The sequence below is a fragment of the Sebastes umbrosus genome, chromosome 18, assembly GCF_015220745.1.
Source record: "Sebastes umbrosus isolate fSebUmb1 chromosome 18, fSebUmb1.pri, whole genome shotgun sequence".
Taxonomy (NCBI): Eukaryota; Metazoa; Chordata; class Actinopteri; order Perciformes; family Sebastidae; genus Sebastes; species Sebastes umbrosus.
The window spans coordinates 4,505,988-4,518,783 of record NC_051286.1 but is presented as its reverse complement, the minus strand read 5'-3'; the positions used below and the strand labels follow the sequence as shown (position 1 = coordinate 4,518,783).

Genomic DNA, 12,796 nt, shown 5'->3' with positions numbered 1-12,796 from the left:
CATCTACATCCTTAAACAAAATTACAAATCCTCATACAAAATCCTTAATTTGTAGCATTTTTGTTAGTGTGGTTAAATAAATGTAATTCATGGTGTTGTTAGATTGCTTCTAGACCGCCCCGTTAATACAGTTGAGAGCCTCAATTTGTGCACGTCAAACGAGAGAGCAAATACATTTTTGACCACAGTGAAAATGTTGTTTTTGAAAGGCTAAACGCCAACAAATATGGATCGAATATTTCGTTAGATTTTGCTACTGAGTATAAAAAAATTCAGTGTATTAAATGAGTTAGTGTTTTTTTTATTAAATCAACTTTCTTTAATGAATATAACTCATCAGATTTTTCAACATAAAAAAAGCGATGACGTCTTGGCGGAGTCGCCAAGCGAATGTAGATACATAATATGATATTTCTATTGGTACTAACTTAATTAATTTACTATAGTAGCGTTAAAGCACAAAATAGACTTTTTGTTATTGTGGTTAAATAAATGTAATTCATGGTGTTGTTAGATTGCTACTAGACCGCCCCGTTAATACAATTGCAAGCCTCAATTTGTGTGCGTCAAGCAGTGAAAATGTTGTTTTTGAAAGGCTAAACGCCAACAAATATGGATTGAATATTTCGTTAGATTTTAGTATAAAAAAACATATATATTTTTAAATATTTTTCTATACAGACTTTTGTATAAATTATCCAGTCAGTGTTCATTTAGACAAATCCTGGTGCACCCCTGTGATCTTTGGCGCCCCCCTAAGGGTTGCCCGGATCCCAGGTTGGGAACCACTGATCTAGGTAATCACACATTTCTGCTCAACAGGCCGCCTAAATTAAAACGGTAAAAGGGGCATCGTCTACTGGCTGGATCTGTTCCACACATTTCTGGGAAGGTAGTAAACTTCAGTACATGCATAATTTTTTCGTTCTTCTTTTTGCCCCAAATGATCCATTATATGACAGTGAATCAGGAGCCTGGACTTGAGTGGTCTCCAATGCCTCTTCACATGCATACCTCAACAGCACAGCCCCCCCCCCTGCACAGGATACAAGAGATTTGGATGTGCAAAGCTGTGCTCAGCCCCTGATGTCAGATATGACTCAATCCAGAGGCTTGTAACTCCAAAAACACATCTTGGAGATCCTGAATGGAGGAAAGGAGTAGAAGGAATTGCCTCCATAAACATGTTTTCTCTATTGGACAAAAGTATTCTCATGCACATGTCAGTCAGAAAGTGAAATACAAGTCCAGGCTGTTCCAACGACACTATGTCTCTAAGAGGAGTGTCAACTTTCTTTTGCATCAGATTCTAAAACCCACTTGAGTTAAACACACGGATGTGTTTTGTTTTACCCTCTGCAAGGCCGGCCCTCAGTGTGACGGTCCCACGGGAGGTTGAGATTAGCTAGAATGAGATGAGATGGTGACAAATCCCCAACACTCCCCCGCATCAACAATCCCGAACGCAACCACAACGGAGGTAGAACGCGGCTCCGATTGGACCAGAAAACAAAACAAAACAAAAAAAGGAGACGCGGCCAGGAAGCGAGGGATCCATTTCATGCCCCCCGTCTGTTTGCCTGCCACCTGTTAGACATGATCATTACCACGAAGCAAGGCGTAGGGGGGCTAAGCCGGCCACATTTATATCAACAAGCCGGGATAAAACTGTCTAATTATCCCCCACGGCCCTCGGCCTGGCCCCCGACTCTCCTCGCTGAGCCGGGCCCATTTGCCAGCATGGCCCGCAGCCAAACTCTGCAGGCTGGTATGTGAAAGCACATCCTAATGACAGCTCTCTTTCAATCCCGGGTCTTTGTAATTGCCCTGGGTAGCTTATACACATTATGTGGCACCAGTCCAGCTCAATAGTTAGAAGGTCAAGGAGAGGTTTAATGGAGTAAGTATGTGGATTTATTGCAGTACCTGGTCTGAATAAATTACCATCATGTGAAAGTGTTGAGGTTCATGATGACAACTGGGCTCCATCTTGAAAGAAAATATGGCTTTGCTTGAAGATTGTACTGAAAAAAGATGGTTGTCTTGAACACAGAAGCAGCAAAGTAACATTTTCCGATGCGTGGAAATAACTTTTCTACCAACTTTCAAATACCATCCAAGCCACTTGCGAGCAAATGCTCAAATCAGGGAGAGTTAAGCTTTGATGATCGCCCGTGATTGAGAGCAAATGTAGACTAAATGTAAGCAATTTGCACCTGTGCAAAGCTGACTATTATCATAACAGTTTTGATGGCTACGGAGGGAATGTGGTGGGCGGGAGCGGGGCATCCAGATCCCCGTGGGAGGTAGCATTAAGGTCTTAATTAGGACGCAGGGGGAAAGATTCAAAGTACTCCAAGATGACGAGGGACGCAGCGATGGGAAACCGGAGCCGATCGTCTTTCCTAGTTCAAGGCTAATTGCTGAAAAGGATCTGACATGGATGTGCAGGGAAACACCGGCGGTATGTAATAAGACGATGTGAGGTCATCTCTAAAAGCTGTCAGACTAATTCTGTATGTCTTTGGTAGCTTGTAAGTCTGTCTTATTAAGACATCACCGGCAATAAAAGGACTTTCAATATTTTAATCAAGTACATTTCCGTTTCTGGTGCATTCTGTGTGTTAGATTGTCTTTCTCAAATGATTCATACATTCCCGTTATACCACGGGTGACAGAATTGTCACTCAACGAAAGCTGTTAACCTCCAGGAATCTATTTATCCTCAAGATCTCTGATAAAGTGGCAGCTGTGGCAGATATGATTACTACAACTGGGCAGAAACCAGGAGGAGGCCAGTCTGAAGCTCTGAACCAAAGACTTGTGACTGTGTTTACAGTCTGGCTTAGATTAGATCAAATCATTTAACAGAAAGTGAGAAAGCAAGAGTCTAATTAGATGTCCATTTCAAAACATTTTATCTCATTCTAAGTGCGAACTTGCCTTGAGCCACTCAGCTAATACAGACCTTCATGATACTCCATTGTGACAGTCAATGTGGTAAAATGTTAATGTGCATATTGACCAGTGGGTCTGAGAAGTGAAGCCAATGCTGAAGTGCCTTAAACTTGCATTCTCTCTAACAGCCAGCAGGGGGCGACTCCTCTGGTTGCAAAAAGAAGTCTGATTGTATAGAAGTCTATGAGAAAATGAGCCTACTTCTCACTTGATTTATTACCTCAGTAAACATTGTAAACATGAGTTTATGGTCTCAATCACTAGTTTCAAGTCTTCTTCAATACAGCATGATGTTCATTTAGTAAATTATGGTCCCATTTAGAGTCAGATAGACCATAAAGCAGGGGATGCTTTAGGGTGTGGCTACCTTGTGATTGACAGGTCTCTACCACGGCGTTGTCCGGTCTGGGAGTTGTCCGTGTTTTCGTCTTACAGCTTCAACTCTTTCACAGTGTGTTTTCAGTTCATGAAAGTTAAATGAAACACTTTGGTCGCTTAAAAATGTCTTATTCAGCGTTCGGTTGTTCTTAGCTCCACCCTCTTGTGTCACTTCCGGTTGCAAAAAACCAAGATGGCAACAGCCAAAAGGCCTCAAAATGGCAGTGCACAAACCAATGGATGACGTCACGGTGACTGCATACACTTCTTATATACGTGACTGATATTGACTGACTATTTTGTGACATTTTATATTTAGTAGGGCTGTCAAAGTTCACATAAATTTGTTTTAAGGCCACTAATTTCTTTAACGCATTAACACAACTTACTAATTTTAGGTTGTAGCGGGCTCAGTTTTAAAGCAGAGTGAAGATACTGGCATCAGATGAAACCTAAAGGTATGTGTTAAAAACCTAAGGAATCCGTTGGATAATAAATATATACATATATTTGCATAAAGCAGCATATTTGCCCACTCCCATGTTGATAAGAGTATTAAATACTTGACAAATCTCCCTTTAAGGTACATTTTGAACAGATAAAAAATTTGATTAATTTGCGATTAATCATTGATTAATTATGTGATTAACCGTGATTAAATATTTTAAATGATTGCCAGCCCTAAAATATATATGACATATATATAATGTACAGTTTGCCTATAGTTCAGCTATAATACTACATTATTAGAAATCTGTGAATGTACACTGATACGTGACACTCAGGGGAGCTAAGCGTTTTTTTCCAAGTAGATTGAGGATTATTTTCATTAAAGGGTCACTGCAGAGAATTTCTATGAAATAAAATAACTACCCCTAATTGCCCTATCAAATGAATTCCTTTCATTGACATCATTTTCAAACATTTCTTCCGGACACAATCCTTTCGGGCCAAATTTGCGTGAAGTAAGGCGCACTGCTGTTCTAAAGATCATCAGGAATGATTCCCCTGGCAGCGTCCAAACTTTATAGAGTAGTATAAGGCAAGCCTGCCCTAATAAAAATACAGGTGCTTTTCTTCCTCTTTCAAAGACTTTTGCAGACTTCTGTTCAATTACAGCTAAACGGTGATATATCATGTATTTATTCTTTGACTGATCTGGCCGAGGTGACAGACAATGTCAGGACATCCACTCCTTTGCTTGCTGTTTGTGAATGATTTGCCAAACATTCGAATGCTAACTTGTTCATCTCCCTGGTGACGAAAAAAAAAAAAAACGCCAGCTTTGAAGCAGCTGAAAGTGCACAGGGATAAAAACTCTATACAATTTCCACATGAAATAGGAAGACAGGGGTCCACCGGGAGACACTAAATTGAAAGTAAGGCTGTGCCTGATGGACCACAGGATATGCCTGCAAAATTTAGACATATCAAAATGGCGAAAAAGTCTGTTAGTGCCCATTCATATAAACTGAATGGCTTGTAATGTTCTCAGGCCCTTGGAGGATACTTGCAAGGTTGAGGAAAGACTACAGGAAGAGCAGAATGGTTTTGACATAACTTTATTTTAGTGCGCTACAGGTTTTCTCTCCTCCCTGCAGTTTAATGTTGTATTCCACTGGGTCCCGGAAGGAAGCAGCCCAGTAAATCCCTACTGCTCGACTTAAAAAGGAAACGGTATCTGAAGACAGGTGAAAAACTGGAAGATAAATACATCCAGGCCTCTCGCCCGTAGTGTTTCTCTCCAGAGGGTCATCTCCGCAGCCACACAATATAATGGCACAGGGTTTAAATTTAGCCGGAGAGGAAGCTATAACGATGAAATAACACTCACTCACTTTGGAAAACATATTTCATTTTGATTAAATACTTGCATCACATGTTATGGCTGTTTTTTAGATAACCCCGTCAGGTGATGGGGGTATCTGGGTTTTTCGGGGCCAATTTGAAGCATTTAATTGGGGGAAAGTAACTGGGAACCACACAGGAGATACTCTGGGGGGTTTGTGGGGCGGTAGGTGAATTAGGAAGTCTTCACTTAGCCGGGCGTAATGAACTGAGCCGATGTGCACCCCTGCAAGCTTTAACATTTTACCTTTTTTTATTTGGGAGGAAGGAGGTTGGGGGTCGAAAGGTAAACAATGAGAAGTTGTGCAGCCGCCTCAGCTGCTCCCAGTGCGCTTCAAAGGGGTTTCCATATGTTTTCAAGATTTGGACCAAACTCCGGTATCGCCATTTAAAAGACGGTCAAGTTAGCGCGCCTTTCCTCCTCCCTCCTACTTACATTTCTTCACTTTGCCTCAATTCAGCAAAACAGCATGGAATTAAAAATGATATGGAAATAAAATAAATGCTTATGTTCTCGCTGACAACCGCGAAAATTAAATGCCATGCTTTTTAAACAGATCCCAAGGGGCTTTCTTTCCACATCTCTATGTTTTGATGTTTCTAAGCTGTAGGTCAGTAATCACTATCAGGGCGTGGTCTGTTAAGGGGATAAAACATCCACCATCTGCTCCGCTCCAAGTGCTTGTCATGGTAAGATGGATACTGGTGTATTTGTGTGTAGATGGTATCCAAAACACCAGTGAGTGGTTTATGGAGTCATCTACTTAGAGTCCAACTGACAGCGTAATAAATAGATAAGAAAAGTCGGGAAATAAAACTGTCTCAGAGAAGCTCTATTGATCTAACAGGCAACGCTTACACTTATGTGACCATAAAAAAGGCTCATTTTAATTTGATGAAACGTGCATATAATGTTGTATTCTTGCAAATTATTTGGAAACTTTTGTCACGTATACAAACTAGGGCTATCAATCCATTAAAATAGTAAATCACGATTAATCACACATTTTTTATCTGTTCAAAATGTACCTTAAAAGGAGATTTGTCAAGTATTTAATACTCTTATCAACGTGGGAGTGGGCAAATATGCTGTTTTATGCAAATGTATGTATATATGTATAACTGGAAATCAATTAACAACACAAAACAATGACAGATATTGATCCAGAAACCCTCACAGGTACTGCATTTAGCTTAAAATATGCTCAAATCATAACATGGCAAACTGCAGCCCAACAGGCAATAACAGCTGTCAGTGTGTCAGTGTGTTGACTTGACTATGACTTACCCCAAACTGCATGTGATTATCATAAAGTGGGCATGTCTGTAAAGGAGAGACTCGTGGGTACCCATAGAACCCATTTACATTCACTGATCTGGAGGTCAGAGGTCAAGGGACCCCTTTGAAAATGGCCATGCCAGTTTTTCCTCGCCAAAATTTAGCGCAAGTTTGGAGCGTTATTTAGCCTCCTTCCTGACAAGCTAGTATGACATGGTTGGTACCAATGGATTCATTAGGTTTTCTAGTTTAATATGATACCAGTATCTTCATTCTAGCTTTAGAACTGAGCCCGCTACAACCTCCAAAAGATCGATTGTGTTAACACGCTAGTATCGCGTTAACTTTGACAGCACTAATGCAAACACGTAAAAAGTGAAACTCACAGCAGAGTCTGTAAGTTATAAAAAAAGTTCACTGAAAAGCAGACCTGTGCATTAATAGAATAGTTTCATTGTCATCTTAACTTTGAGTTCATTATTCTTTACTTAAAGGTAATCAGTGGGGCTCCCTGCTCCGTGAACTACATGACAAAATATTTACATATCTGCTTTAATCACTGCGGTTCATTTATTTTTACCCTATTAAAATAAACACGCTGGAGTATTACCAGCTGGCTAATAGAACGGGGGATTAAAAACAACTGCTGTATAACCAGAAACAGGGAATTGCTTTGGTATGAGGAATTTCTCTACCGACTCCAGTACAGCCAGAGAGTAATGTATTTAGAAATATCTCCAGGAGGATGTTATATATCAGCGATTTTTGCAGGGGTCAACAGATCGTGATTCGGAGGTCTCGCAGAACAGAGGGGATCCCGATATCTTACAAAAGTTCAGAATAACATTATGACAATATATACTTAACATCCTGAAGAACAAAAGGAGGCCTGCCATAATCTCTGAACAAGATATAAACCAAATGTGCAGAAAAGCATAAAAGGCACCATGAAACCCAAGTGTTTCAATGTCCAAACACGCCATGACCGCAAGCCATCTGTTTTTCCCTCGTTACATTGGGAAGCCAACGGAGAGGTCCACAGCGATGCGTAACCTCAATAAATATCGCAGGTCCGCAGAGACATCCCCCAATTTGTCCACTGGTGATTCATCTGGGAACTAATAGTGGAAGACAATAACCGGCGAGAGGGGCCATCTGAAAGACATCAGTAAACATGTGCGTAAATCACACTGACCCGAAGCGATGGTAGGAAAAGTCTCTCTCTCTCCACAAAATCATCTTGTGGTTGGATGAGTACAGGGCTGACGGCAGGACCATGTTAAGTCTATTCCCAGATTCTTGATGTTTTTGCTCTGTATGAATTATGAGGGCTTGTCCTTTCAGTGACCTCGCAAGTAATTATGCACTTTTCAAACAAGCAAACCATCAGTTTGCATAAAAGTACAGCAGGCGTGACAACTGTTTCCTGCCAATCGAGGCTAAATCAGCTGCACATCTCCACCCAAATTCACCTGTTACACACCTGGATCTCTTTATGACTTGGAGAATAACCGCTGGATGTAATTCTATATCGCTTTTTGTCAGAGAACGGTTAGAAATTTGTCATTATAGTGGCGCACACATGGGTCAAAACATTTAATTTTTTCTCCCCAGACAACACAGATTGAATGATTTATTACATAAAAGTCCATGGAGATACATTCTTAAATTCAGATCTGAATATAAATATGGAACATCACTTTTGGCATCAGCAGCTACAACAGTTGTAAGTTTTCCGCCCACGGCAGCTCGGCCTGCCAAATGTTAGCAGAGAGGAGAGGATGGGCTTTGCTGTTATTTAGTGAAAATAGCAACTGATATTAGTTTGACAAGAGGGATGGAGTGTGCAATGAAAATATATAAATATATAATTGTTCTGATGTTAACCAGATAAGCCTTGAGACACATTGTTGTGTTGCCTACTTTAAAAATCGGAAGCCTTTAAGCAACTGATCATGGATGTATAATAAAAACTGGATACAGCCTTTCTTCCAATGACTTCCAGTTTGCACTCGCGGCATTGCAACCCAAAATCCCCCTGCAGCCAAAAAGCATTTTCCCCATAGACACCGTTGTAAAAGAGACATCTGTAAAACTGTTGACAGGACACATGGAAGTGCAAACAAGGTCAATTATGACTATTTCTATTATGAATGTTGCGAAAATACGATTAAAAACATCTGTGACATCATCATCATCACAATGTAAAGTCTATGGGCTGAGTGGGAACTCGTGGGTGGGGCCAGCCCAGCGGGAGAAACACTACTGCGCATATTCAGCAGGCCGTAAACCCCGGAAGTAAACCTGGAAGCTAGAACATTTGTTTGGCGTACGTGCCAAGCGAGCAATTCTCATTGGACTGAATATAGGCAACATCTTGGGGTCTGGTATCGAGTTCTTATTATACATCCATGCAAATGACCCTTCCCTGAGCCCCGCCCCCCTTAGTTACAGTTGCTATGCTCACCATTCTAGAATGGAATGTAGGCAGCGTGAAGGTAGTTTAAAGGTCCCATATCGTGCTCATTTTCAGATTCATGCTTGTATTTTGTGTTTCTACTAGAACATGTTTACATGCTGTAATGTTCAAAAAACACAATATTTTCCTCGTGCTGTCTGCCTGAATATGCCTGTATTTACCCCTCTGTCTGAAACGCTCCGTTTTAGTGCATTTCAACGGAATTGCAACGGAATTGCGTTGCTAGACAACAGTTTGGGTTTACGTTTACTTCCTGTCAGCTGATGTTATTTACATACAGTGCAACAGGAAATAAACTGGAACACATTTAGAATGTTTACGTTTAAAACCGTGTAATGGTCTAAATATTGTATATTTGTGACATCACAAATGGACAGAAATCCTAATGGCTTGTTTCAAACGCGCAATTTCTGAATACGGGCTGTGTGTATTTCTCCGTATATTGAGCGTTTTGATAGTTTAACAGTATTTATAAAGCACTTAAACCTGCTTTATAATACAAAATACCTGAAAATCTAATTTTTTACAATATGGGACCTTTAAAACGATAAATGATGGTAAGTTTACCGCTCAAAATTCATAGTTACTTTCAACAGGTCTAAACAAAAGCAGGCTTTTCATTTCTAGCCAACCGTTAATTTTTTTACGCTGAAATGACAACTATTGCTATTCGTTTTTATCATCAAGATAATTGTGAGCTGAAAACTGTGTTTTTAATGTTTCTAGTCAACTCTTTTTAAAAACAAGTACCATGTAAAAGGGTGTTAAATATGCACTAGAAAGCTACATGGCATAATGCAAAAAGATTGAGGCTAAAGCGAATGTTTCATGTCCCATCCTCTCCAGTTGATAATTCATCTAGATGCAGACATGTTAACTGAGCAGCTGGTAGCACTCTGAAGGTTTTAAAGAGACTTAATATAAATGAGTACAGCCGGTTTCTTCCGTTGTTTTAATATACTGTAAAAGAAAAGAAAAAAAATCTACAATTTACAAGCCACACAGATGTAAGACTTTTTTTCTGTATTTTCAACCGAAGAGTTCGGCAAACCTAACGCTATCACTGGTAACACGTTTGTCTGGAGTTGCTGGAGGATAAATCTGCATAAATCCAATAAAGGGGAAGGCAGAGCCACTAATTTGACTCTAAACTAAACTGATATAGAAGCATGTCAGTCCTTACTGTGGCTTTTTGTAATCTAACCTGTAAACCAACATAATAACGTAGTTAGCTGTTTGACTTTGGAAGATCCGCGAGGTTAAAAAATTGTACTCTAGGTAGAGAGATAGTTTGCTGCATGCTAATATTTGCAGTTTATGTTAGAGATGACAAAAACACTGTTTAATCCACCACTTACACTTTCGCTGTTGTGTTATTTTGGTTTTGGAATGGCAATAAAAACGGTTACGGTTACTAAACTACAATTAGACAATTTATGTTCAGGGAAAGAGTTTAACGGACAATTAAAGTATCTTAATCGTCACGGTTTCAGTAGCTTTAACTTTAGAGCTGCTTTTCAGATCTGCATCTGGGATTTAAATAGAAATGTTTAACCCCAAATTTATGCGAGGGTTATTGCTGTTTTTGAAATCAGAGATTATGATTAATGCCGACGAGGGCTAGATCGGAGTAATTTCAGCCCATAGTTACTCCTTCAGCAGCAGACATATTAACACTCCGCAGTAAACACCCGTGCACATGAAAAACGTCATACCCGTATATCAACATCCATCTAATCCATATGCAGTGACAATTTTATTGTGCTCATAAAATGCTCGCAACTGCCCTTAAGCACATTGTATTTTCAGCAGGCGTTTTAAAAAGGCTTAAATTACACTCAAACAGCATCAAGATGAATGGATTGGCAGGACTAATGTGAGTGCATTTTTTTCTTCTCTTCAAGACAGGGAATTTTCCTCCCCGCGGCCGTGCCAAGAGCAGGAGGGGAAAATCAACTCCATTCAACTATTTGTCAACTCCTTTAGAAACATTTAATAGTAATAAAATTTATGGCTCCAGTTTCCAAAGGATACTGCCAGTGAAGTTCATCTCTACGAGAGGTGGTTGTAAATGCTACCATTGTTTCAGGTTTTGATTTATGAGTCAACCTTTTCGCTGAGGTTTCAGAGGATAAATATTGAAGCCTGTTGGTGGCGTATGAATATAATGAATGTATGCATTTATGCATTTATCTGCCCGTCTAATCAGTCACATCCATACCGTCCACATGGAATAGAGGTTGGGGAAGATGCACTCTCCTGTCTGTAGGATGAACAATGACAGAACCAGACAACTTTCAGGAATCCACTGAAGCAGCGCTTCCAAAATGGAGTTGCCATATGGCAGCGGTGCTTAAACGTTGTCAGCTACATTGAATTGCTATTAATACGTTGATAATGCGTTAATATAAGAAGAACAGGACAATTGAGAAGAGCAGAGTCATCATTTTGGGATTTGAGGTCTCAGGCGGTGATTTCCTCGTTGACTCTTTTCTCCATTATTCCATTACTCTGTAATTCACAAGATATTATAAAATATGTTAGTCATACTATGGATCACAGTTCAAAGTGTAAACCTTTTATTGGACAGTGTAGAATTGTCTATAATAAGGTCATTAAAACATGGCGTAGTGGGCTGTGAATCCGACGGTATGAAGGGGAAAAGGGAATGGTGGTCGGAGTGAGTTATGGACCATCGAGGAGCAGTAAAGCCGATGATGAATTAGTATGCATTTCCATTTTTTCTTCTCCCTTTTTCATCCTGACACAGGGATGCAAATGCTCTTTGTTTTCTTAAGGATGTGCAATTTTCTCTTCATCCTTTTTGAATCCTCCTGCCGAATCCTCAAGCCATCAAATCGAGGATTTAAAAGGCCTTTGGCGGCCGTTATGGCTCCCTGCAGAAGCTTCCTCATGATGCCGAGTGGCGACTCTGTAAGGTCAGGGAGGAAAACCAATTTGCGGGGGGAAAAAAAAAAGAGAGGATATTCCGAAAAACCTGGCAAAACGTCCGCAATTCAGTTTCATATGGAGCATCAATCAAGCCCCTTGCTCTCTTTGCTGTAATTACTGGGAAATGGTATAAATTTTGTGCAGAATCTGAATCGAGCCTTGAAAACATTAAGGGATAAACGCTTCTTTCATAACAGGAGAGAGTGAGTCACTCAATAAGATGAATGTGTTGTCCACATTTAGAAGAGATAAAGCATTGTTTAATATATATGTTTCCTATGTCACATTCTTGTACAGAATATGACACCGAAAACGATTCTAAATAAAACATTTTATTAGCTTTTCAGTTAACATTTTATACTAAATAACACATTAATCAAAATAAAGATGAATTGGAAACTTTTAGGGCTGTCAATCGATTAAAATAGTTAAAACGCAAATGTTTTATCTGTTCAAAATGTACCTTAAAGGGAGATTTGGCAAGTATTTAATACTCTTATCAACATGGGAGTGGGCAAATATGCTGCTTTATGCAAATGTATGTATATATTTATTATTGGAAATCAATTAACAACACAAAATGATGACAAATATTGTCCAGAAACCCTCACAGGTACTGCATTTAGCATAAAACAAATATGCTCAAATCATAACATGGCAAACTGCAGCCCAACAGGCAACAACAGCTGTCAGTGTGTCAGTGTGCTGACTTGACTATGACTTGCCCCAAAACTGCATGTGATTATCATAAAGTGGGCATGTCTGTAAAGGGGAGACTCGTGGGTACCCATAGAACCCATTTTCATTCACATATCTGGAGGTCAGAGGTCAAGGGACCCCTTTGAAAATTGGCATGCCAGTTTTTCCTCGAGTTTTCTTCACTCTAGCTTTAAAACTGAGCC

At 39.9% G+C, this 12,796-nt stretch overlaps 2 long non-coding RNA genes across 9 annotated transcripts in view; one reads left to right on the top strand and one right to left on the bottom strand.

Moving 5' to 3' along the window:
• The window catches only part of LOC119477005, a 103,101-nt gene that overhangs the window by 70,400 nt on the left and 19,905 nt on the right, over window positions 1-12,796 (bottom strand). The gene's annotated exons all lie outside the window — the stretch shown is intronic.
• LOC119477006 lies at window positions 9,443-11,017 on the top strand. Its single transcript, XR_005204157.1, has 2 exons — window positions 9,443-9,499; window positions 10,847-11,017. It is a non-coding gene; the product is annotated as an uncharacterized LOC119477006 (long non-coding RNA).